General features: G+C 45.9%; 1 protein-coding gene across 4 annotated transcripts in view; it reads right to left on the reverse strand.

Annotated features, from left to right (window-relative positions):
• RNF144A (ring finger protein 144A) overlaps positions 1–15,576 on the reverse strand; it is a 65,367-nt gene extending 49,791 nt beyond the window's left edge. The window contains exon 1 of one of the 4 annotated variants that reach the window (XM_073674192.1): positions 15,431–15,576. The gene's annotated coding sequence lies outside the window, so the exon portion shown is untranslated. Of the gene's footprint in view, positions 1–15,064; positions 15,375–15,430 lie in introns of those variants that run through there. The other 3 variants (XM_073674194.1, XM_073674193.1, XM_073674191.1) reach the window with 3 other exon arrangements.
• Between the last annotated feature and the right edge of the window lie 11,283 nt (positions 15,577–26,859).

Below are 26,859 nucleotides of genomic sequence, written 5' to 3' on the forward strand. Positions count from 1 at the left end.
TCATCAGTAAGTAATGCTGCGTTTATGGCTACAATCCAGAGAACCGCCATGGAACAGTTCATCAAAAATGCATTTCTCTTATCTCATTTCAGCGGAGTAGAAATTGTCATCTACTTAAACTGCAGTATATGAAATATTACTGAGTCTTCCAAGCGAATTAATTACACAGTTTACGACAGACTTCTCCAGACAGCATTGATATATATAGAAAATACCTAAATACCCGTCTCTGCTGTAAAGTTCCAGGACAAGAAATGATCAAATGCTGCTGAAGGTAACAAACTGTATAATCTTATCATTTATTCAATGTGTTATATCCATAAATTGTGTATGTTCAGCAAGTTTTTATTGGTTCTTTCAGGGAACAGTGTAGACACGATCGGACGAGAAGTTGGAGCCCTTAAAGCCAACTCAACCTGCTGATCCACGCAAGAATGGACAACTTAATGACACTCGAGATGGTAGTCAATAAACCTCAACCTGGTCATCTACAATACTGGCTCTCATGGTAAAATTGTGGCAAAAGGGTAAAAGACCCCATACACTTTATATAGCTGTTGGTCAATCGTTCAGCCGACATCTCCTTACTCCTGGCATTTCTCCCATACACAAGAACACTCGCCTCAGCCAAGCGGTTGTTTTCTATGAAAGAGCCGCTGCCAGACTTCTCTGGCAATGGCTCATCTCCTGGGAGCACAAAATGTCCTTATCTCCTCTCCGATAACTTTCTGATCCTTATTTTACTGATATCTTCTGTCGGAGGATAGTAGAGAGGCCACCATACACATTAGACTGTCAGTTGATCCCGCGTGTGGCTGCAGCAGAAGCCTCCCCCCTCTGCTCTGTTTCCAGCAGGACAAAACATTGTTGTGTCTCACCACCTTGGCTAATAGGTGAGACTTCTGTCAGCCATTAGCTGATCAGCAGAAGATTAAAGGGAGTCTGTCAGTACAGAACGACTGTTCAAACCAAGCACAGATGCTCGGTGCACCCTTAGTGTGGCCAAACAGTTTAGTGCACCTTCACACTTACTTGTTTTCCATCTGTCTCTGGCCCAACATCAACCTCCTCTTTGATTGACAGCGCTGGCTTTATAGATCTAGAGAAGTGCCGAGATAGCGAGAAAACAAGTAAGTGGGAAGGTGCACTGAACTGTTTGGCCACACCAAGGGTGCACAAAGAATCTGTGCTTGGTTTGAAAAGCCATTCTATGCTGACTGACTTCCTTAAACCTTAAGGTTCATTGCAGGATGTCTACAAGACTGACTCTAAGAGCGCAAGCAGACGGCCGAATAACTTAGCCGAGGATCGCATCGCAGTGCACGGACTGGCCCGAGCTTGACAGCTGCATAGAAGTACATGCTGTCACTCGGGTCAGGAAAGCTGATGGCCAGTCCGTGCACTGCGATGCGATCCTCGGCCAAGATATCCAGTGATCTGACTGCGCCCTTTTTATGAGGGGTGGAGGGACACAGGACCTTCCTTGCGTTTGTGATCTGGCAGTTTTTCTTATGGTAATAAAGTACTGTACACATATGATACGGTATATCTGCTCTATCTTGTTTAGGCACATGTCGAAGCACTATGCACTTTATATTGGAAATAGCATCTTTACCTTGTGTGTATTATACACGGCTTGCAAGCTATCTGATTGGCTCTATAGTATAATATATTTGGATATATACATGCATATATCTTCACTTAATCAATAAGGTATGCCCATAACACATCAAACTCTGGATACAAATTACCGTATATCACAAAGTAAGTAGTGAATACTATGATACAAGATTCAATTACTAATTCAATATAATCTCAAATCTTACAATCTATATAAATAAAGTGAACAGAGCATATAATATAGTAAGAGAGATGATATATAATAAATAAAACGGTCAGATTTAATATATTTTTTATATAAAGTCACCAGTGCACAGGTAAATAAATGACAGAAAATAGGCTTGCAGAATATCATACTTCCATGCTCAAAGGTAGAGAATGAATGCCAGAGTTAGAAAAGAAAAGATACAGACCCACCGCTATTGCCACATGCCCGAGGCGTGTTTCGCCTAGCTTTCACGAAAGAACCTTATTATGCAGCATTTTCTAAATGATCCTAAAACAACTAAATTTCTCACATACGTATTTTAATAATATTTTTAGGGCCTGATCTATCATTTCATTTCCACCAGTTTTTGTGACTTTTTGATTTGCGACAAATTCATCAGACAATTGTGGTTCCAGATGTTTTAGACAGATTCATGAAGCGTGACTTTTTTAACTGATTTTATGTACGCAAGTTATTTTGGTGTCTTATTTTTTACATTTTGCAAATGTGTGCCTTTTCCCATTTAGCCTGTGTGCACATTCATGAGCTTTTGGTGAATTTTTGATGCCACGTATTTCCCCCGTGTCAAAAATGCAGCGTCTTACAGTTCCAGCAAAGTGGATGGCACTTATAGAAATCTCATGCCCACCGTGTTTCTTTTCTACTCAGCCTAAGCTGACCTGCGGTGCGGGTTTCCAATCCGCAGCATGTCAATTTCTCTTTCGGGAATGCTGAGTTTGATGTGCAGATTTTTCCCATAGACTTGCATTAGATGCGGAAAATCCACAGGTAAAAAAAAAACGCACATTCATTTTTACTGCGTTTCCGCTGTGAAAACCCATCAAAAATACATGTAACCCGCACATTAATGTGTCAAAGTTTTACCAAAGCAAAATAACATCAAAGACAAAGCAGCTTTATATAAAGCATGACATGGTAAAAAGAGACAAAAAATGCAGTGTCAAAAACTAGATAAAAAAAACGTAAGTAACCTACAGTAATGTACTTAATAGGGGCAGAAACTGTGCAGAAAGTGTACAATATAAAAAAAACTCACCACCAAATACTCATTGTGGGAACGTAGCCTAAAAAGTTGCAAGCCAGTGAAAGACTGGAAAAAAAAGATAATTTTAGTCTTTGTGCAAAAATTATGAATCACGTAAGCCCTTTTGATGAATTTGATGCAAAAAAAAAAATGTTGGCGTAATCCACAAGTCAAAAAAGAAAAGAATTAAAAAAAAACCTCAAATGATGAATCGGACCTTCACGCCTCCATCTGCATCCGGAAAGTCCGAATAAGATAGTATGGTGGAGATAAGTCTAGTTGGAAAATGAATTTACTATTCCTTTGAATGCTGCTAAATGAAATATGAAATCCAGTGAACCATAAATTGTCCTGTGTCATCAAGAGAATGACTAGTTGTCTGTGCAGCCTGTATCTCCCCGGCTTCTGTCATTATCTCCTGTACGCTGGAGGTGATTATCTCTGAGCAAAAATGCTCCCATTATTCTGCACTACCCTATAGTCTACATGGAGCTTATCTTTAAGGATCTCCAGGTCTCAGCTCATCCTTCACCTTCCACATTCAGACTTCAGAAGAAGGTTTGCAATCTACTCATAAATCCAGTATAACACCAGTGAATATCTCGATTCTCCTCCGCCATTATTATCCTCATGTGGTCAATAACTACCTACATTCATATTCAACAAGCATTCAATCTACCTCCACAAGTCCGATCGATACGGTACATACAATTCCTGACAGGCGAGTGTCACCGCTAGCTCATTATCAGTATTACATATTATGACGGTGTACCAGGTAGACCATCACAGGCAGCGATACAAGGCCACTCTATCCAACTGGGGGCTGCCAGCGAGCTCTGCTACTAATCGGATAAATGAAAATTGTTAAGTTTCAAGAGATCTACTGAGAAAGTGGGTCCATTGACACTCGTGCTGATTGGGCACAGGGTTCGCATGACATAACAACGTCACGTGAGCCCTGGGAGCTCGAGTGCCGATACCTCTGGAACGGCGCCGACACAGGGGTGAATATAATTTTTTTTATTTTAACGGGGCCAAGCATGAGGAATGAGAAGGGATTGTCCGAGTAGTGGACAACCCCTTCGAGATATAGGAGAGCCTCACAATACAGCTTTATTTGTTTCCTTGTTGTTTCTTTGGAATGGAGGGGCACAGGAAAAAAAAAACAAATGCTCTAGAATCAGTGAAACAGCGACAATTGGGGGAGGTACGGTTTAACTTTTTAAAAAAATCCAGTGAAAAGTCCTCTTTAGGCTGACTATAAACATTTAATTATGGAGCATGTGAGCTTCCGGAATCTCAGCGACAGACGACGTCCAGGAGAGAGGATTAGACAACAGTTCAACGCCTGATCCTTTTGTTACCAGAGAAGATTAGACATGTCTGCAGTTGTTCACTACCTTCTCTCCATTCTGAACAAATACATTTTTTATTGATCTAAAAATGAAAATGAAACTATCATCAGACAATTGCCTATTGTATAAATCAGGTGTTTGTGTTACATGTATTTTTTGGGCAATGATTTTGTTTCCTTGTCGCAATCTGTATTAAAAATAATAAATAGAAATCTTGCAATTTTCACATTGGTCGCCAGATCTTTCTTAGACTCTAACTTCTTGTTGTTTCAGAATATAACACGTGCGCATTAACCTCAATGAGCAGACCCTCTATTTTGTATTGACCACTTCTCCATCTGCCTTGTACACTTCCTCTGCTGACATTCTCATCATCATCATCATTGATGACTTCAACATCCCCATTTACACCTGCCAGTTTGCAGCCTCCAAACTCCTGTCGCTTGCTTCATCCTTTGGTCTTACTCAGTGGTCCTCTGCAACCACCCACAATTATGGACATACACTAGACTTATCTTCTCCCACCTCTGCTCCTTATTTAACCTCACCTCTCCTCCTATCTCCCCTTTCTGGTACCTTCCCCTCTACTTATAAACATGCCACAATCACAACTATTCTGAAGAAACCATCTCTTGACCCGAGCTCTGTGTCCAGCTATCGCCCCATATCGTTGCTCCTGTTCACGTCCAAACTCCTCGAACAGCATGTCCACGCAGAACTTTCCTCCAATCTCTCATCTAACTCACTCTTTGACAATCTACAATCCGGCTTCTGTCCCCATCATTCCACCGAAATTGCCCTGACCAAAATTACTAACGACTTACTTACTGCCAAAGCTAACAGACAATTTTCTATACTCCTACTTCTAGGCATGTCCTCTGCCTCCAATACAGTCGACCACTCCTTCCTAGTACAAATCCTCTCTTCCCTTGGCATCAAAGACCTTGCCCTCGCCTGGATCTCCTCATACCTCTCCAACTGCACATCCAACTGCAACACTAGCTCCTCATCCCGCCATCTCTCTTGCTTTCCCCCAAAGGCTCTGTCCTGGGATCCCTACTCTTCTCAATCTATATCTTTGACCTGGGACAACTCAAAGGCCTATGGCTTCCATTACCACCTATACGCTGATGATACTCATATCTACCTCTCTGACCCAGATGTCATCTCTCTGCTGTCCAGAATCCTAGAATGTCTATCAGCCATATCCTCCTTCTTTTCATCTGCTCATTATGCTTCCTAAAGCTCAATGTGGACAAAATTGAACTAATCATCTTACCTCCGTCTCACCTAACCGCCCTACCTGATCTATAACAATAAATGATATCCTGCTCTTATTGTACCGGAAGTCTGCTGCCTCGGAGTAACCATCAACTGCACTGTCCTTCAAACCACACATCCAACTCTTACCACCTCCTTCCGCCTCCAACTCAAAAATATTTCCAGAATCCGCCCTTTCCTCAACTTAACCCTGAATCTACAAAAATGTTAGTGCATGTCCTCATCATCTCCCGCCTCGACTACTGCAATACCCTCCTCTGTGGTCTCCAAGCTAACACTCTCACATCTCTCCAGTCCATCCTTAACTCTGCTGCCGGATTAATCCGCCTTTCTCCTTGCTACTCCCCCTTTCTCGTCTTTACTCTGTTGCTTATGCCCTCTGCAAATCCCTTCATTGGCTCCTAATTCCCCAAAGTATCTAGTTCAAACTACTACCATTGACCTACAAAGCCGTCCATAATCAGTCTCCTCCATAAATTTCTGAACTAATCTCCCGGTATCTTCCACCATGTAACCTCTGATACTCTAAAGACCTCCTTCTATCCTCCACACTTATACGTTCTTCACCCAATCGCTTCCAAGACGCCTCCCGAATGTCCCCCATTCTCTTTGCCCCAACACGTCTGATTATCCGCCACATACTGAACTTTCAGAAGGAACTTGAAAACCAATCTCTTCAAGAACGCTTACAGCCTGCATTGACCCTACTGCCACCTCACCACCACTGGAACTGCTGCAAACCCCCCAAACCTACTGTCTCCTTCCTCATTACCCTGTAGACTGTAACAGCAGGGCCCTCTCCCCTCTGTACCAGTCTATCATTGTTGGTTTGTTCTCTGTAATTTATATTTGTATTTTGTATGTAACCCCTTCTCATGTACAGCATTATGGAGTCAATGGTGCTCTAAAAATAAATAATAATTATAATAATTTAAGCACTGTGAAGGGAGGGGAGAGCAGGGTCAGCTGTGACATCGCCTATTGTGATTGGCGGATCCCGTGTTATCAGCTGTGTATAGAAGGGTTACCTGTCTCTGATGATAAGTAAACTGCTGAAAACTCTTCCATGAAGGACAGGATGTATGAGTTTATAAAAGTCCCAGTGGCCAGTGTGAAATTGCAAAATGACTTGTTTGCTTATAATAAAGATTGTGTGAAATGAAAAAAAAAATAGCCAAAACTATGTTAACAATACACGCAACGCAAACACCTAATTTACACAATAGGTCTTTTTCTGATGCTAGCTTCTCTTTAATGTGCAAGCGGAAATTGGGGGGAATATAGAGAACTGCCAAATGCTTGTTCTGCCGGCAGCTATCTGACGTGTAAGACCTGCTAAGGTCTCACAGGAAAACATTACAATCAAGTGAAAAAAGTCATTGTAAAGTCCTATCCTAATGGTCCTCACCAAAATGTGCAGGCTAATACATACAGTGTACACTACTCAACTTTAAAATGGCAACAAGAAAAATGGTTTTGGAAATCACAGGATGGATGGACATGTTAATGATATGCAAAAGATGAAAACATAGAAACAACATTTTTAAAACATCTCGATTTATTCAAGTATAAACACAACGAGCAGAAATCCCCAAGCAGAAATCCCCGCACTTAAAGCCTTGGCTGCTATCAATGAGGTTATTAATGGCTGTCTGAGGAATGTTCTGCCACGCTCAATGCACTTGGGCAAATCATCAAGATCCACTACTAGCAGTTCCCTATGCAAATGCCGACGAATGACGTCCCAGATATGCTCGATGGGAGACAAGTCCGTAGACGCTGTAGGCCGTGGTAGTACGTTTAAGCCACACAGGCTGCTCACAATAACAGAGCAACATGTGGCCTGGCAGAACATTTCTCAACCATTAATAACCTCATAGACAAGGTGTGTAAGTGCGGGTATTTCTGCATGTGGCGCTCATACTCCAAGTTGAATAAATCGATATATTTTGGATATGTTTTGAAAATTTTGTTTCCATTTTTCCATCCTGCGATTTCCATAATTCCACAATTTTTCATTGTTAGGCTGTGTTCACACGATGCGTATTTCATGCGTTTCCGCGGCGTTTTTGCAGTTGCGTAAACGCCGCGGAAACGCATGAAAAACGCATGGTAGAAGGGAAGCAATGTTCCCCAATGGAAATCCGCATGTGCTGTGCCCATGATGCGGATTTTTCCGCAGCGTTAACGCTGCGGTCAAAAATCCGCAGCATGTCAATTAATTTTGCGGAAACGCGGCGATTTCGCCGCCATTGACTTGCATTAGAACGCGCCAATTCCGCAAGACAGCATTTGTACTTGCGTAATTGGTGCGTTCTAATGTGCGGATGGTACCCGGGTGTGGAGGAGAGGAGAGTCTCATCCACACCCAGGTACCATTAAAAAAGCTGTAAAAAGAAGAATAAAATAAAAAATAAATGTATTCTTACCATCTGTCGGCCCGCGCAGCGCTCCCGCTTGGTTCCCGGCACTTGCAGTGAGTTGTAGGACCTGCGGTGACGTCAGAGTCATGTGACGGGTCACGTGACGCTGACGTCGGCAGGTCTTTCAATTCAAAGTTGCCGGCGAGGGAGAACAGATTGAGCAGGACAGCGCGGGCCATCGGAGGTAAGTATATACACTCTCTCGGTTCACACTGTATAAATCCATGCTGTTTGCATGGATTTATATAGTGTGACCTAGTTGTCAAGCACTTTCCAGGTGATGCTAACATCGCCTGGAAAGCGCTTGTCAATCTGCATGCGGAAACGCATGTGAATCTGCATGTGGATCCGCATGTATTCTGCAGGAAAAACGCATGCACAATCTGCATGCGTTTTTTCTGCCAGGGAGATGCAGAAATGATGCAGAAATTTTCTGCTTCATTTCTGCATCGTGTGCACATACCCTTATGTGCAAAAACGCCGCGGAAACGCATGAAATACGCATCGTGTGAACACAGCCTTAGTGTTGCAATTTCAATGTAATTTTGCCATGATTTTATTGCAATCAGTGATCAGTTATCACACTTTGTCACTCAGTTATAGTGTGCTTCCCTATTGTCGTATTGGGGGAACATGTCTGTTCTATTAGCTGAAAAGTATAAATATTGTGGAAATTGGTTAATCACATTAATCTGCGATTAACCAATTGACACGATATTTATACTGCCTCTCTCCGTGCTTATTCACTGGCTGTTGTGACATGTTGGCATGACATAGGACTCATGGTGGCACTCACCTTTTCATTCATTCTTCCAGATATCTCAAACAGCCAGAAGGAGGCTTCATCATAAAAAATAAACTTTGCAGTAAGCACCGGGTTTGGACTGCAGAGGATTGGAGTAAAGTTATTTTATCTGATGAAGCCCCCTTCAGATTTTTGAGGACATCTGGAAGAATGATTGTCCGGAGAAGTAAAGGTCAGAGCTACCATAAGTCCTTTGTCATGTGAACAGTAAAGCACCCTGAGACCAGTCATGTGTGGGGGCTTTTCAACCATGGAGTGGGCTCACTCACAATTTTGCATAAAACACTGCCATGAATAAAGAATGGGATCTAATCCTCCTACAAGAGAATCTTCTCCCAATGATCCAGGAGCAATTTGGTGACGAACAATGCTTTTTCCAGCAGGATGGAGACCACATCACTAGGCAAACGTGATAACTAACTGGCTCGGATAATAAAAGATTGAAAGTTAGATCCACGAAAAATCCCACAAATCACCTAAAAATTGTGGTCAACCATCAAAAAAAAGGGTGGAGAAACAAAAATACAAAAATTGTGATAAACTCCAAGAACTTAATAGACAAGAATTGGAATCATAGAAACATCTGACTAAAAGATCTAAAAACAATGAAGCAGCAAACTCCGTGAAAACCAAAATTTATGTCCGTCTCAAAACCAGGAGACTTTTCTTCTTTACAACGGGACCCTCAGGGTGATGTAGTCCTCTTATGCCTATACAGTGGGATCCATCACAGGCTTCTATCGGAGGGATATGTCAAATCTTGAAGTAAACACCGCTTTAATCTGACTCTAACCATAAATTAATGGTTAAATACCAGTAACAAAAGTCTAAAAGGAACATAAATTATGATTATCCAGGAATGGAAATAAAGGAAAGGCTTTTGTTTTCACATTACTGGTCAGTTTTGTACTATAGATGTAATTATTGAAGGGGCGTTATGCATATAGACATTTCTGACATAGTAGCTAAACATTCAATTTGATCTTCCATAACTAGCAGACACTTGAATTGCCTCCAGTTTGGTAAGGGTTCGGGTCCTGAGACATCCACCAATCGGGCAATAGACTCCTGAGAAATGTGCGTTTCAGCAGACAGGATCACACAACTCCTCTCTAAGCCGAGTATGGATTCCATAGATAGCATAGGCTTTGCAGGTTTATGCACGCTCAGACAGGAGCTGTGCTCTCCTGTCTGCTGAGCTGCAAACTTCTCAGGCATCTATCGCGCCATCGAGCGACTTGGTGACCCACATGTTTTTTAGCTCCTTTCACTGGGGTTGGTGCTGTGTGGGTGGTAGGTCCCGGAGCCATTGAGGTTTTGTCTTGCAGGATGGGTGATGTGGGGCACCAGGTCGCTCCCCCTGCTTGTGCACTGTCGCTGCGGCAGTGATCAGCATATAGCGCCAAGGCTTTAAGGTCAGGGACCCACTGTGAAGTTCACCGAGACGTGGCAGTGGCTTCATACAGTCTGATCAGTATGTTAAACTAAGAACCTCATGTTCAATTTTGTACATTTTTGCTTAACCGCAACAGATCAATGTATATGTTTTGGAGGTGCGGTCGATGGCTTTCTCTACAGCTATGACATATGACCCAGAGGTATTGTTAAATATTCAAATATTAATCTGAATTCTGTACCATACATTACATAGATTGCATGTGGTAGGCATTTAGCTCAGTGTAAGTTAGTACCATATGCAGAAGAACAGGGGCTATGAGGGGCCTATATAACCCATGGAAGTCACAGTGGGGGGTTCTCTTGGACTTCACACGACACCAGACGGAGGATCTACGCGCTGAGGTCAGACGACATGTAGACCCTGACATGTGCTCAGCAAAGACAAACTACCATTCAGGATCAAAGAAAAGATGGACACTCATTAATCATTCACTTTGTAACTATTTCACCTATTTTACGTAACTACTGTAATTATTCTTTTTAATGGACAATCCAAGAATAAACCGCTATATTTTTCTATAAGATTTTGTGATGTCCTTTTGAAGAATCACATCTGGTAAACAGTCCTACATATATAAAAAAAATACAGAAATAAGTATATTTAACAGGTTTATCCATATATTATTTTAGTATGATACTCCTATAACATTAATAATCAGTATTATTTTCTATGTCTTTATCTCCAATCAAAATGGTGCATCACATATATTTATTAGTGTTATGGCCTCATTCAGGCGATGTTTTTTCACCGTTCCATGTGTAGGGCATATGTACAGTTTTCCAGATGAACCTCAAGTCCATATGGAAAAAAATGACAGCATCCACTTGCTTAGTCCGCATTTAGGTGACTTTGGACACCACACAGGTCACACTAAATGCCGCTGCGGCATCAAACTATACTGCAGGTAAAATGGGGTTGCATGGCGACCCACAAGGTATCGCAACCGTGACCAGCATGTTGCAAAAAGTCGCAATTACTTGGATTTTTGTGAATTGCTTGTTGCACAGTCAACGTCATTTTGTAGCCCCAGCACCCATCCACAATGCAGACGAGAGAACAGAGCTACATGAGAAGGGTTGGACTGGCCCACCAGAGAAGCGGAAAATCCTCCAGTGGGCCTTGGCTTCTTCAGGAGAGATTATAGTGCAGACCTTGCAGCTGTTATGGGGCTCTTGAGTGGGGGAGAACCTGGCTCCACCATCTGGATTTCATCAGTATCTGAACAATCACGTGATAACCGATCGAATCAGCAAGCAGAGCCGAATCCTAACATTGTGTATCTTATAGCTATACCACTTGATTCAGTGCCTGATAAAAATTAGTCTAGGTCCGAAAAACCACTTTAATGATAATGCATTGGTTTTTTATACATGAAAGGTGGGCCCTCAGAATCAAGGCCTCTGGTGGGCCCAATGTTCTTCAGTCTGACACTGTGCACAAGGTTCAGGTCAGGTCCACAATTTGTGACCGTGACTGGTCTGAATGTTACAATGACCAGCTTAACCCGTCCTAAAGCAAATATGCACCAGCTAATAATTCACATTCAAAAATGAAGGTTTGCACTTATGATCCGTAACGTGACCTTCACTGATAGTCAGGGAAGGGTGGGAGTTGTAGTTTTACAATATATGAAGAATTGCAGGTTGCACAATCCTGATTTACAACAAATTCCATTTAATCATAGATCACAATACCGTCAATGTAATCATGAAAGCCAGTCACGCTATGTAAATTATATCAGGTTACCGTATTGTTTTACAGGAAAAAGAAAACTACAAATTACATGGCCCTATATTTGTGAAATGACTCCACAGCCTTCAGTGTAGGGCCCAGGAGTGTGTTAATGCACAGACAGCCACTGCTGAAACAATGTACACTGGCGGCTCTGTGTAAGGTCTGGCATGTTAACCCCTCGCCCTCCGTAAGACAAAACCACTAATTGTGTGCAGACAATAAAGCTGGAGCCATGACAAGATAGTAAATGCATCCAGGCTGCAATATCACATCTGCATGCTAATGGCAGCAATGGCCCACGGGCTGACAAGGGCAGCGTCTGCTGGAGTTTGTAGGCTCTGCTTGCGTCTGCATGAGCTTCATCCAGGTCTTCAGTCTACAAGTCCTACAAAGTCCGGCAGATCAGCGCTTCTCCTGCTGCTCGGAGCCCACAAGTTGCTATTTATGGAGCAGCTATACTGAAAATCATCCATGCAGGGGCCGTTAAAGGATTTTTCCTGTTAAATATTTTTGTGCAGAGAAGGGTCTGAGAATGGTTGGTCCAAGCTTCTGGCAGAGAAGTTAGAATCCCATAAAGTTAATGGGGGCTACAAAAACAACTGGTGGCCCCTTGTTTTCTAGGTCCTCTAGATCTGAAATCTACGCTGGATGCCGTTTTCAGAATGAGGGTCCAGAGCAGAAGACCCCCACTACTTGCAACAATAAAAAGTTGTACAAAGGAGAAACAGGCCCTTCAGTGGCTTCTTATGACTGTAATGTTCATCATGCATGGGATACAGGAAAACCGGGGAGGACATATCATTGGTGCAACTGAAGCCCAAAAGTTAGGGGGCCCATTTCCACCATCAAATCAAGTGGAATTGTGCAATATGATGAGCGATTGGACTGCAAAGGTCCCATATATTGTTCTTGCCCGGGAGCCCTCTCCAACTACAGTGGGAAAAACTATATATTAGTACCGAGATAGTCATGAAATAAAAAAAAATAATCAAAATTGAGAGTTCTCAGTGGTTGATACCGTATAATGGCTAACTGAAAAGATGGTAACACCTAGCGGCTTCCGAGACTACTCCAGACTCTTCATCAGCCACAGTATAACACAAAATCTGAAGAGTCACAGCAGAATAATGCAGCAAATAAGATGTAATGAGAGGCAGAACTATCAATATGGGAAGAGGAGGCAAAGTTGTGGCAGTAAATATTGGAGCAGTTCATAGATAAGGAGCGTGAAGGTTTTAGTGTCCACTGATGGAGGTCTGGCCATGGCTGTGATGACCCTACTAGGCCTGAGGAGCACATTCCGTAATTGATGTAGAACATAAAACCTTGTGACACATTCAGTCTTGTTCTGATTGTATCACAGGTTGTCATGAATTTGTATCGCAGACTCTTTTGTATGGAAAGCTTACTATTTCTTGTCATATTTTCAGTTCTCTATGAGAAGGTATCAACCTCCAAAGACTCTCAATTTTGATTAAGAAATCAGATTGTGAGCTCTGTGGGTGCAGGGACTGATGTAAGTGATAAAGTGTGAATTCTGTATAATTTGGGGTTAAATGAATGAATAAATTAATTGATAATAACCATACAGAACTGCAGTGGTGCAATCACAGTGTAATACATATTGTCTCTATAGATCCAGTGAAAAAACTGAGAGTCACATTGATATCTTCAGGGACTGGACAATGTAAACTTGGATAGATATATCTAAATAGAAAAAAAAAGGAGCTCAAAATCCAAAAAAAAAAAAACCTCACTGTGGAAGCCTGCTTTACTAACAATCCCATAATCTGTCAGATATATAAAGATAAGAGGCAGCACTCCATTATTAGGCAAAAAGCGTGGACATGGGCTAATAAACTCCACACTTTTTCCCTAATAATGGACTGGTGCCTCTTCTTATCTTTATATATCTATCTAAAAAGGCAACACAAAAGTGGGCCGCACTCAATAGCAAATTCCATGCAGACAATTGCGTATTTATTGGCCCATGTGATCAATTTATTCATTCATTTATCTATCTGATATCAGAAAAAAAGAGAAGAGGCAGCACCGCAGGAGCAATAACATGGGAGGAAATCCCAAAATCTTCAACTAGATCTTCCAGAGAATATAAACTATTGCCAGCAGTCCCAAAAGATCAAGCAAGATGATTTAATCTCCCATAGAAATCATGCAATGATTCAGTTCTGTATGGATCCTTTTTCAAAAAAATTCCACGTGAAACTGAGATAATCTCTCATAGAAATCCAGCAATATCTCACTTTCACGTGGAATTTTTTTGAAAAAGGATCCATACAAAACTGAGTCGTTGCATCATTTCTATGGGAGATTAAATCACCTTCCTTGATCTCTTGGGACTGCTGGAAATAGTTTACATTATCTATATCTATATACTATTGTAGCTATCTACCTATCCGCACATTACTGCTACAATTAGAACTTTTAGAGCTCAGTCCATGATTATTTATTTACAGATATATCATAAGATAGGAAACGAATAGTAACAATGTAAACCATCTCCTGCTGCCTGATTGTCCTCAGCAGCCCCCCATCAGTATGGCCAGTCTGCCCCTCAGGGAGTTCTCTCTCCCATCAGATGAATGACACAATCACAGCATGAACAATGTCACAAGTGCGCTTGTTTTCTTTAGAAACATAGAGATAAAACAGGAAACAGGATGTAATATAGATGTGATGATTATTGGCACAGCCTTATGTGCACAGAAGAAGAGCTGCAGCCACAAAGCATGCATCTATTTATCCATCCATCTATCTCATATCTATCTATCTATCTATTCCTTGCATTACACATTTGTCCAGCTAACCCTTACCTATACCAGCCCTGTACACCCTTCTTCCCCTGCCCTGTACACCCTTCTCCCCCTGCCCTGGTCCCCCTCTTCCCCTGCCCTGGTCCCTGTGCACCCTTCTCCCCTGCCCTGTGCACCCTTCTCCCCCTGCCCTGGTCCCTCTCTCCCCCTGCCCTGGTCCCTGCCAGCCCTGTGCACCCTTCTCCCCCTGCCCTGGTCCCTCTCTCCCCCTGCCCTGGTCCCTGTGCACCCTTCTCCCCCTGCCCTGGTCCCTCTGTGCCCCTTCTGTCCCCCATGCCCACACAGTAGCACAGGTCTTACCCCACAGCCTGGCTCCTATGGTGAGGTCTCCTGTACAGCAGCAGCTCCGAGCTCTCTCCTCCCTCTTCCTCCTTATCTGTGACCAGCCTCAGGAGGAGGGGAGAGAGTACAGTGCCTGGCAGTCTCCAAACCAGGGGAGGGGGTGCACGATCTGTCTGTAATCACCGCACACAGCATCCTCCCCACCACTGTCCATGTATACAGCACACAGGCAGATGATGCAATGCTTTGTAGCGACAGCAGTATAAGGCCAGGGGATTACTGCACGGAGAATGCAAGACAAAGAACAAGGCCTTCATGTGTGCAACCTACAGCAAAGCAGAAGACGCCCTTTCCTCTGATCATTGATCACAGGGGTGTACTTACTTGCAAGCACAGAACTACAGCCTCTGGACAGCAAGCCTTGGAGCCTGATGCGGTCTGCCAGCTGCGCATGCGTAGTGTAGGATGCTGGGATAATGTGTCTGATGGTGAGCTGAGCAGCAAGAAGCCTGGAGGAGGCTGACACCAGAGACTGACAGGGGGAGTTCACCGAGTGTGTGTGTGTGTGTGTGTGTGCTGGAGCCCTGAGTGTGTATGCTGGAGCCATGTGTGTGCTGGAGCCCTGAGTGTGTGTGTGTGCTGGAGCCATGTGTGTTCAGGAGCCTCTGTGTGTGTGTGCTGGAGCCCTGAGTGTGTGTGTGTGCTGGAGCCATGTGTGTTCAGGAGCCTCTGTGTGTGTGTGCTGGAGCCGTGAGTGTGTGTGTGTGTGCTGGAGCCGTGAGTGTGTGTGTGTGCAGGAGCCATCAGTGTGTGTGTGTGTGTGTGTGTGTGTGCTGGAGCCGTGAGTGTGTGTGTGTGTGTGCAGGAGCCATCAGTGTGTGTGTGTGTGTGTGTGTGTGCTGGAGCCGTGAGTGTGTGTGTGTGTGTGTGCAGGAGCCGTGTGTGTGTGTGCTGGAGCCGTGTGTGTGTGTGTGCAGGAGCCATGTGTGTGTGCTGGAGCCATGTGTGTGCAGGAGCCTCTGTGTGTGTGTGCTGGAGCCGTGAGTGTGTGTGTGTGCAGGAGCCATGAGTGTGTGTGTGTGTGTGTGCTGGAGCCGTGAGTGTGTGTGTGTGTGTGTGTGTGTGTGCAGGAGCCATGTGTGTGTGCTGGAGCCATGTGTGTGCAGGAGCCTCTGTGTGTGTGTGCTGGAGCCGTGAGTGTGTGTGTGTGCAGGAGCCATGAGTGTGTGTGTGTGCTGGTGCCGTGAGTGTGTGTGTGCTGGAGCCATGTGTGTTCAGGAGCCTCTGTGTGTGTGTGCTGGAGCCGTGAGTGTGTGTGTGTGCAGGAGCCGTGAGTGTGTGTGTGCTGGAGTCGTGTGTGTCCTGGAGCCGTGAGTGTGCAGGAGCCTCTGTGTGTGTGTGTGCTGGAGCCGTGAGTGTGTATGCTGGAGCCATGTGTGTGCAGGAGCCTCTGTGTGTGTGTGCTGGAGCCGTGAGTGTGTGTGTGTGCAGGAGCCATGAGTGTGTGTGTGTGTGTGTGCTGGAGCCGTGAGTGTGTGTGTGTGTGTGCAGGAGCCATGTGTGTGTGCTGGAGCCATGTGTGTGCAGGAGCCTCTGTGTGTGTGTGCTGGAGCCGTGAGTGTGTGTGTGTGCAGGAGCCATGAGTGTGTGTGTGTGCTGGTGCCGTGAGTGTGTGTGTGCTGGAGCCATGTGTGTTCAGGAGCCTCTGTGTGTGTGTGCTGGAGCCGTGAGTGTGTGTGTGTGCAGGAGCCGTGAGTGTGTGTGTGCTGGAGTCGTGTGTGTCCTGGAGCCGTGAGTGTGCAGGAGCCTCTGTGTGTGTGTGTGCTGGAGCCGTGAGTGTGTATGCTGGAGCCATGTGTGTGCAGGAGCCTCTGTGTGTGTGTGCTGGAGCCGTGAGTGTGTGTGTGCTGGAGCCGTGAGTGTGTGTGTGTGCAGGAGCCATGAGTGTGTGTGTGTGTGTGCTGGAGCCATGTGTGTGCAGGAGCCTCTGTGTGTGTGTGTGCTGGAGCCGTGAGTGTGTGTGTGCTGGAGCCGTGAGTGTGTGTGTGTGCAGGAGCCATGAGTGTGTGTGTGTGCAGGAGCCTCTGTGTGTGTGTGCTGGAGCCGTGAGTGTGTGTGTGCTGGAGCCGTGAGTGTGTGTGTGTGCAGGAGCCGTGAGTGTGTGTGTGCTGGAGCCGTGTGTGTCCTGGAGCCGTGAGTGTGCAGGAGCTTCTGTGTGTGTGTGTGCTGGAGCCATGTGTGTGCAGGAGCCTCTGTGTGTGTGTGCTGGAGCCGTGTGTGTGTGCTGGAGCCGTGAGTGTGTGTGTGCTGGAGCCGTGAGTGTGTGTGCTGGAGCCGTGAGTGTGTGTGCTAGAGCCATGTGTGTGCAGGAGCCTCTGTGTGTGTGTGCTGGAGCCGTGAATGTGTGTGCTGGAGCCGTGTGTGTGCAAGAGCCTCTGTGTGTGCTGGAGCCATGAGTGTGTGTGTGTGTGTGCTGGAGCCGTGTGTGTGTGCAGGAGCCTGTGTGTGTGTGCTGGAGCCGTGTGTGTGTGCCGGAGCCATGAGTGTGTGCTGGAGCCGTGAGTGTGTGTGTGCTGGAGCCGTGTGTGTGTGCTGGAGCCGTGAGTGTGTGTGTGCTGGAGCCTTGTGTGTGTTCAGAAGCAGTGTGCGTGTGTGCAGGAGCCACTTGTGTGTGTTCAGGAGCCATATGTGTGTGTAGGAGCCGTGTGTGTGTGTGCAGGAGCCTCTGTGTGTGTGTGCTGGAGCCTCTGTGTGTGTATGCAGGAGCCTCTGTGTGTGTGTGCTGGAGCCGTGTGTGTGTATGCAGGAGCCTCTGTGTGAGTGTGCTGGAGCTGTGAGCTTGTGTGTGTCTGCAGGAGCCTCTGTGTGTGTGTGCTGGAGCCGTGTGTGTGCTGGAGCTGTGAGTGTGTGTGCAGGAACCTCTGTGTGTGTGTGCTGGAGCCGTGTGTGTGTGCTGGAGCCGTGTGTGTGTTTGTGCTGGAGCCGTGAGTGTGTGTGTGTGCTGGAGCCGTGTGTATGTTTATGCTGGAGCCGTGTGTGTGTTTGTGCTGGAGCCGTGTGTGTGTGCTGGAGCTGTGTGTGTGCCGGAGCCGTGTGTGTGTGTGCTGGAGCCATGAGTGTGTGTGTGCAGGAGCCTCTGTGTGTGTTCAGAAGTAGTGTAGTGTGTGTGTGTCTGCAGGAGCCTCTGTGTGTGTGTCTGCAGAAGCCTCTGTGTCTGCTGGAGCCTCTGTGTGTGCTGGAGCCGTGTGTGTGCTGGAGCCATGAGTGTGTGTGTTTGTGCTTGAGCCGTGAGTGTGTGTGTGTGCTGGAGCCACGTGTGTGCTGGAGCCGTGTATATGTTTATGCTGGAGCCGTGTGTGTGTTTGTGCTGGAGCCGTGAGTGTGTGTGTGTGTGTGTTGAAGGTGTGTGTGCTGGAGCCGTGAGTGTGTGTGTGCTGGAGCCGTGTGTGTGTGCAGGAGCCTCTGTGTGTGTTTAGAAGCAGTGTGCGTGTGTGCAGGAGCCTTGAGCGTGCGTGTGTGTGTGTGCAGGATCCTCTGTGTGTGTGCAGGATCCTCTGTGTGTGTGCAGGAGCCTCTGTGTATGTGTGTGTGTGCTGGAGCCGCGTGTTTGCAGGAGCCTTGAGTGTGCATGTGTGTGTTCAGGAGCCACTGTGTGTGTGTGCAGGAGCCATGTGTGTGTGCTGGAGCCATGTGTGTGTGTGTGCTGGAGCCTCTGTGTGTGTGCTGGAGCCGTGTGTGTGTTCAGTAGCAGTGTGCGTGTGTGCAGGAGCCTTGAGTGTGCGTGTGTGTGTTCAGGAGCCACTGTTTGTGTGTGTGGTGGAGCCATGGTTGTGTGTGCAGGAGCCATGTGTGTGTGTGTGCAGGAGCCTGTGTGTGTGCTGGAGCCTTATGTGTGTGTGTGCAGGAGCCTCTGTGTGTGTGTGTGTTGGAGCCGTGTGTGTGCTCAGAAGCAGTGTGCGTGCGTGCAGGAGCCGTGAGTGTGTGTTCAGGAGCCATGTGTGTGTGTAGGAGCTGTGCGTGCAGGAGCCATGTATGTGCATGCTGGAGCCATGTGTATGTGCATGCTGGAACCATGTATGTGCGTTCAGGAGCTGCGAGTGTGTGTGCAGGAGCTGCGAGTGTGTGTGCAGGAGCCTTGTGTGTGTATGTATGTCTGTGCAGGAGCCGTGTGTGTGCGCTGAAGCCGTGTGTGCGCGCAGGAGCCGTGTGTCTGTGTGCAGGAGCCTCTGTATGTGTATGTCTGTGCAGGAGCCGTGAGTGTGTGCAGAAGCCGTGTGTGTTCAGGAGCCTCTGTGTGTGCGCAGGAGCCGTATGTGTTCAGGAGCTGTGTGTGTTTGCGTGCTGGAGCCATGTGTGTGTGTGTTCAGGAGCCGTGAGTGTGTGTGCAGGAGCCATGTGTGTGTGTTTGTGCGCGCGCGCAGGAGCCATAAGTGTGTGTGTGCAGGAGCCGTGTGTTTGTGCAGAAGCCGTGTGTGTTCAGGAGCCTCTGTGTGTGTGTGTGTGCAAGAGCCGTATGTGTTCAGGTGTCGCGAGTGTTTGTGTGCGCACAGGAGCAGTGTGTGTGTGTGTGTGTGTGTGTTCAGGAGCCATGGTTGTGTGTGTAGGAGCTGTGTGTGCAGGAGCCATGTGTGTGTGTGTGTGTGCGTGCAGGAGCCATGTGTGTGTGTTTGCGTGCAGGAGCCATGTATGTGCGTGCATGAGCCGCGAGTGTGTGTGTGCGCAGGAGCCGTGTGTGTTCAGGAGCCGCGAGTGTGTGTGTATATGCGCGCAGGAGCAGTGTGTGTTCATGAGCCTGTGTGTGTCTGTGTCTGTGCAGGAGCCGTAAGTGAGTGTGTGTGTATGCAGAAGCCGTAATTGTTCAGGAGCCTCTGTGTGTGTGCGCAGGAGCCGTGTGTGTTCATGAGCCTGTGTGTGTCTGTGTCTGTGCAGGAGCCGTAAGTGAGTGTGTGTGTGTGCAGAAGCAGTGTGTGTATGCAGAAGCCGTAATTGTTCAGGAGCCTCTGTGTGTGTGCGCAGGAGCCGTGTGTGTTCAGGAGCCGCGAGTGTGTGTGTATATGCGCGCAAGAGCAGTGTTTGTGCAGGAGCCGTGTGTGTTCATGAGCCTGTGTGTGTGTGTGTGCAGAAGCAGTGTGTGTATGCAGAAGCCGTAATTGTTCAGGAGCCTCTGTGTGTGTGCGCAGGAGCCGTGTGTGTTCAGGAGCCGCGAGTGTGTGTGTATATGCGCGCAGGAGCAGTGTTTGTGCAGGAGCCGTGTGTGTTCATGAGCCTGTGTGTGTGTGTGCAGAAGCAGTGTGTGTATGCAGAAGCCGTAATTGTTCAGGAGCCTCTGTGTGTGTGTGCAGGAGCTGTATGTTTTCAGGAGCCGCGAGTGTGTGTGTGCGCGCGCAGGAGCCGTGTGTGTGTTTGTATATATGTGCAGAAGCTGTGTGTGTGTTCAGGAGTCTCTGTGTGTGCGCAGGAGCCGTATGTGTTCAGGAGCTGCAAGTGTGTGTGTGCGCAGGAGCCCTGTGTGTGCAGGAGCCTTGAGTGTCTGTGTGCGCGCAGGAGCCTTGTGTCTGTGTGCAGGAGCCATGTGTGTGTTCGGGAGGCTCTGTAGAGTGTGTGTGTGTTCAGAAGCAGTGTGTGCAGGAGCCGTTTGCATGCGTGTGTGTGTGTGTGCAGGAGCCGTGTGTGTTCAGGAGCCATGGTTGTGTGTGTGCAGGAGCCGTGTGTGTGTATGTATGTAGGAGCTGTGTGTGCAGTAGCTATGTATGTGTGTGTGCGCGCAGAAGCCGTGTGTATGTATGTGTGTGCAGGAGCCATGAGTGTGTGTCTGTGTGCAGGAGCCGTGTGTGTGTTTGTATGTATGTGCAGGAGCCGTGTGTGTGTGCTGGAGCTGTGTGTGTGTATTTGTGTGTAGAAGCCATGTGTGTTCAGGAGCCTGTGTATGTGTGTGTGTGTATGTATGTCTGTTCAGGAGCAATGTGTGTGTGCAAGAGCCGTGAGTGTTCAGGAGCCATGGTTGTGTGTGTGCAGGAGCCGTGTGTGTGTATGTATGTAGGAGCTGTGTGTGCAGTAGCTATGTATGTGTGTGTGCGCGCAGAAGCCGTGTGTATGTATGTGTGTGCAGGAGCCATGAGTGTGTGTCTGTGTGCAGGAGCCGTGTGTGTGTTTGTATGTATGTGCAGGAGCCGTGTGTGTGTGCAGGAGCTGTGTGTGTGTATGTGTGTGTAGAAGCCATGTGTGTTCAGGAACCTGTGTATGTGTGTGTGTGTATGTATGTCTGTTCAGGAGCAATGTGTGTGTGCAAGAGCCGTGAGTGTTCAGGAGCCATGGTTGTGTGTGTGTGTTCAGGAGCTATGTGTGTGCAGGAGCCGCTAGTGTGTGTGTGTGTGTGTGTGTTCAGGAGCCATGTTTGTGTGTGCAGGAGCCGTGTGTGTGTGCAGAAGCCGTGTGTGTTCTTGAGCCGTGTGTGTGTTGAGGAGCTGTGTGTATGCAGGAGCCGCTAGTGTGTGTGTGTTGGAACTGTGTGCAGAAGCCATGTGTGTTCAGGAGCCATGTGTGTGTGTGTGTTCAGGAGCTGTGTGTATGCAGGAGCCGCTAGTGTGTGTGTGTGTGTTGGAGCTGTGTGTGCAGGAGACTTGTGTGTGTGCAGGAGCCATGTATGTGCATGCAGGGGCCATGTGTGCGTTCTGGGGCCGTGTTTGCAGGGGCCCCCAGTGGCTACAGTTCTGTTGTGCTTACAGCCCTTATCGACAAGTTTGATAAGCAGTAGTTATGAGCGAGTGTGCTCGTTTAACCCTTTCGCCGAGCATGCTCAGGTGCTTTCCGAGTATCTTTGGCGTGCTCGTATATTAAGTTCGAGTCCCTGCGTCTGCATGATTTACGGTTGTTAGTAAAGAGATTGCCTGTTTGTTAGGGAATCCTCACATGTGTTGAGGCTGACTAACAGTCATAAATCATGCAGACGCAGGAACTTAATATACGAGCACGCCGAAGATACTCGGAAAGCACCATAGTGTTCTCGGCGAAAGGGTTAAGCGAGCACTTTCGCTCATCATTAATCAGCAGTTTAATGGTTATGGGGGCCCCGGACAGATAATTGTCGGGGGAATAAAAGGGCTTGTCCGTCTTAGACTACAAGCCTGCAGTCACTCCATGTGACTGCAGACTTGTGATTCCTCATAGAGCAGTGTACGCACTGTGAGGATTCTCCAAGGCCGGCAGCGGGCACATGACCGCAAATATGTGATTTGCATTCATGTGGTCACGTGCCAATACAAGTGTATTGAGCGAGACCATACATGTCTGGTTGGAAAGTGGTTGGAAGCATGCATAATTTCAGTCACATGACCAGCTGCTCCCAGCACAGGAGAATTCCCATAGTCCACAAGTGCAGGAGCCGTGTGTGTGTGTGTGCAGGATCTGAGCACACAAGCACTCCGATGGCCAAGATGGCTGCCGGCCAAAGCATCGTTTGACCGACAGCCTTCTAATGTGTATGGCCAGATTAAGCATCACTAGGACTAAGAATCACTATAAAATCACTAAGAGAATCACTCAGCAATTTGCCCCCAAGATTGGTGTAAAAACCTATCCACTGTCAGGTAGACCAACAAAAATTTCGGCCACAACTGCCAAGAAAATTGTTCAGGATGCAAAGAAAAACCCACAAATATAAAATCAGCTGAAATTCAGGACTCTCTGAAAACTAGTGGTGTAGCTGTTTCAAAATGCACAATAAGGAGGCACTTGAAGAAAAATGGGCTGCATTGTCGAGTCGCCAGAATAAAGCCATTACTGTTCAAATGCCACAAAGTATCTCGCCTACAATACGCCAAACAGCACAGAGACAAGCCTCAAAACTTCTGTAACAAGGTAATTTGGAGTGATGAGACCAAAATTTTACTTTTTGGCCACAACTATAAACGTTACATTTGGAGAGAGGTCAACAAGGCCTATGATGAGAGGAACACCATTCCTACAGTAAAGCACGGAGGTGGATCGCTGATGTTTTAGGGATGTGTGAGCTACAAAGGAAACTTGGTAAAAGTTGAAGGAAAGATGAATGCAGCACTCATCAGCCCGGAAGCTGCGCATGAGACGTACTTGGACTTTCCAACATAACAACGATCCAAAGCACAAGGCCAAGTCGACCTGTCATTGTCTACAGCAGAACAAAGTGAAGGTTCTAGAGTGGCCATCTCAGTCTCCTGACCTCAATATCATTGAGCCACTCTGGGGAGATCTCAAACGGGCTGTTCATGCTAGACAGCCCAGGAATTTACAGGAACTGGAGGTCTTTTGCCAAGAAGAATGGGCAGCTTTACCATCTGAGAAATTAAAGAACCTCATCCACAACTACCACAAAAGACTTCAAGCTGTCATTGATGTTAGAGGGGGCAATACATGGTATTAAGAACTGGGGTATGTGAACTTTTGATCAGGGTCATTTGGATGTTTTTGGTTGTCATTAAGATTTAAATAGCGAAAACACAGTAGTTGGACAATAAATGGCTTCACCCAACCAATAACCATGAGTGGAGAAAAAGTTGTTTTGCTATCATTCATATTCTCTGAAACAAGGCCAAGAAAGGAACATTTCTGCCGAGGTATGTAAACTTTTGAGCACAACTGTATATATAATAGGTTGTGATATTAATGGGTACCTGTCTTTTCACATAAAACCTGTAGAAAAGCATTATCTTGCTGCCCTCTTCTTCCGCAAGCAGTTAGAATTTTTTTTTTTAGTGCACATACCTGTCTAATATGCTCATTAACTGCCCTGGTTCTCATATTCTATAATTCTTTTTGATTGAGTGGGTGGTTCGTTTTCAACAGCATTCTGTCAGCACTATGACAGCTGGAACTACCTTTCCCTCACTTCCCAGAATGCATTGCTCTTGCCATTATCCAATAAGCAGAGAGACCCCACTTCCTATAATGCAACCTTTTCTGCTCCTTGAGATGGATTACACTTGACAACAGTCAGTTGTCAGCAAGTCAGACAGAAGGCAGACAATTAGGAGATTATTAGGGAGATAACATTTTTAGACAGTGGTTTGCAAATTGTGCAAATATTAAATGATATCAAGGTGTCTTAAAGTACAGTGACCATTTAATAATATAATTGACTTTTAACAAAATACTCGTGTTCAAGGCCCAGTCTATTCCTGCAAATTGTCAGTCATCACTTTCTTTGCCTTGCAAAGTCATAGAGGTCTCCCCGAGCAAAGCTGGTTATAGGCTTTCCTTGTCCCAGGTCTAAGGGGTACAATTTCTCCTTGTGGAGAGTGACAAGCCAAGCCTGGCATGTCAGAGTGAGGAGATTTATAAGCCATGCATGCCCTTCTGGAAAACTAAATATGCAAATTGTCTCTTCAGAGAGGAAGAAGACTAGAACTCTAGCGCCACCTTTTCGAAGCACCGATCTTAGAAATCAATATCGACTCTTTATCGAGCCTTGCAGTATGACTTAGGATGAAAGCCAAACCAGAATCTCAATTTGCAGACATTGTGTTTCGGTGTGTTGCCCCTCATCAGTGCAAAGTATGAGATCTGATTTGGCTGGGTGAGAGGCTCTGGACTGAGGTCTAAGGGGTAACTTTTCTCCTTGTGGAGAGTGACAAGCCAAGCCTGGCGTGTCAGAGTGAGGAGACTTATAAGCCATGCAATGCTCCTCTGGGAAATTTAATATGCAAATTGTCTCTTCAGAGAGGAAGAGGACTAGACCCTAACTCAAGGACTCATCATTGCAGTGATTAAAGACCTAGTCTAAAACGCATTTGCTTGTTTTACTAGTGATGTATTTTTTTTATATTTTTTAATAAAGAGTGATTTTAGAAGAGGATCCGATTTCTGGAAATATTTCTTTCTACTGTAAATGTTGGGTTGTGTCTGAGGAACATGCATCCAACACTGTGCATGGGTTGCATATGGAGGCTTTTGTTTGGCGCTTTGATATTATAGAAGCATTTTGTTATTATTGTATTAGGTGCTGTGACTTTCTTTTTATTTCCAGTAGCAAACACTGACAGGGGAGCAAAAACATTTAAAATGCAAAGTAGAATGGGTGGAATGTATCTTTGCATGTCTTCAGATTGGGACAGATGCTCCAATGAGTACAGATCTGACTATTTGTTTTAATAATGTGTGCAATCATTGTACAAAATGGCACATGACTATTGAGGTGGGGGCGGAGGGTCCTTGTAAAGATTTTGCATCAAGCCCTATGAGTATCAATGTAAAGGTATGTGCACTAGAGAGGAGCGAGCGTGCTTGGTTAACCCTTTAACCGAGCATGCTCAGGTGCTTGCCGAATATCTTCGGCGTGCTCGTATATTATGTTCAAGTCCCTGTGTAAAATACACACATTTTTGAGTGTGTTTTAAATGCGTTTTTCCTAATTCATTAAAATGGGTGAAAAACCCTGAAAGAATTGACATGCTTTAAGGCTATGTGCCCACGTTGCATTTATGAAGCAGAAAATTTCTGCTGCATAAATGCAAGTCCTCTCCCGGAAAAACGCATGCGGAATTCCGCACGCGTTTATCGCGCATTTTTCGCGCGTTTATCACGCGTTTTCCACATGCGGAATTGCCTTGCATTTTTTATGCATTGGACAAAGGCAATTCCGCTTGCGGAAACGCAAAATTAAATGACATGCTGCGGATTTTTGAACGCGGCATAAACGCTGTGGAAAAATCCGCAGCATGTGCATAAAACTTGCGGAATCCCATTGGGGACCATGGGGTGCGGATATACATGCGTTTTTCAAGCGTTTACGCTGCGGAAATTCCGCAGCATATACGCTTGAAAAATGCTACGTGGGCACACAGCCTAAGTCTTCAATCAAAAATACGCTGCGTGTGCGTGAGATTTCAGAATTTGGGATTTCCTTTTTCGCCGCTTCCGAAGAATCAGGATGGTTAAAGGTGAATTATTTTTCTCAATATCAGATTTATTTGAACATTTATCTAAAAACAAATTTTGTTCTTAGAAAAATGTTCGAATAAATCTGATATTGAGAAAAATAATTAATCTTTAATAGTGTTGAGCGAGCACTAAAATGCTCGGGTGCTTCGACGAGCTCGACCCGTGCAACGAGCCCAATGTTAGTCTATGGGAGACCCGAGCATTTTTGCGGCGGCACCCCCGGCAGTCTGTAGAAAGCCTAAAAAGTGCCCAAAACGATAGTGACAGTGCTCAAATGACATGGGGACAGCATGGGGATCGCCACAGGAAGCATTTCTGACCCCCAGGTCACTGCTGTCAACAACGTGGTCAGAGGTATTAAGCCACTTTTACGGGCTCACAATAAAACGTTCAAAAACGAAACTGAGACGGTTTTCCTGTGAAATATGTTGAGGAACATCCTTTCCAGGGTAAAGACTTGTGTATAAGGTAAAATAAATAACCAAAAACAAAAATACTCCTCCACACCTTGGGCTATGTTCACAAGTAGCATTTTTTATGCGTTTTTGCACTTTTCTATTGCTTTCAACCGTGACAAATGCATTCACCGGGAAATGTCATTTTAACATTTTACAACCTTATCTGGCCATGTGCTGTGTGACACATGCATACAGTGCTGAAAAGACATGGGAACAGCATGGGGAAGACCCCTGGAAGCATCTCTGACACCCAGGTCACTGCCTAAAAGTGTGCCCATCAGAAGTGATTCTTGCCGCATCAGAAGATGCACACTTGCAACTATCCCTGTGCAAGTCCTTGTCCCAGGGCAGTGTTCAATTGTACCTCCCCCATTCCTTGCAATGCAAACGCAAGTATGCAGCCTGCCACCCACTCACCCCCAGGCTGCAATACCATACTGC

Source organism: Phyllobates terribilis, unplaced genomic scaffold, assembly GCF_046119375.1.
Source record: "Phyllobates terribilis strain yellow unplaced genomic scaffold, ASM4611937v1 Scaffold_3__8_contigs__length_932513732, whole genome shotgun sequence".
Lineage (NCBI taxonomy): Eukaryota > Metazoa > Chordata > Amphibia > Anura > Dendrobatidae > Phyllobates > Phyllobates terribilis.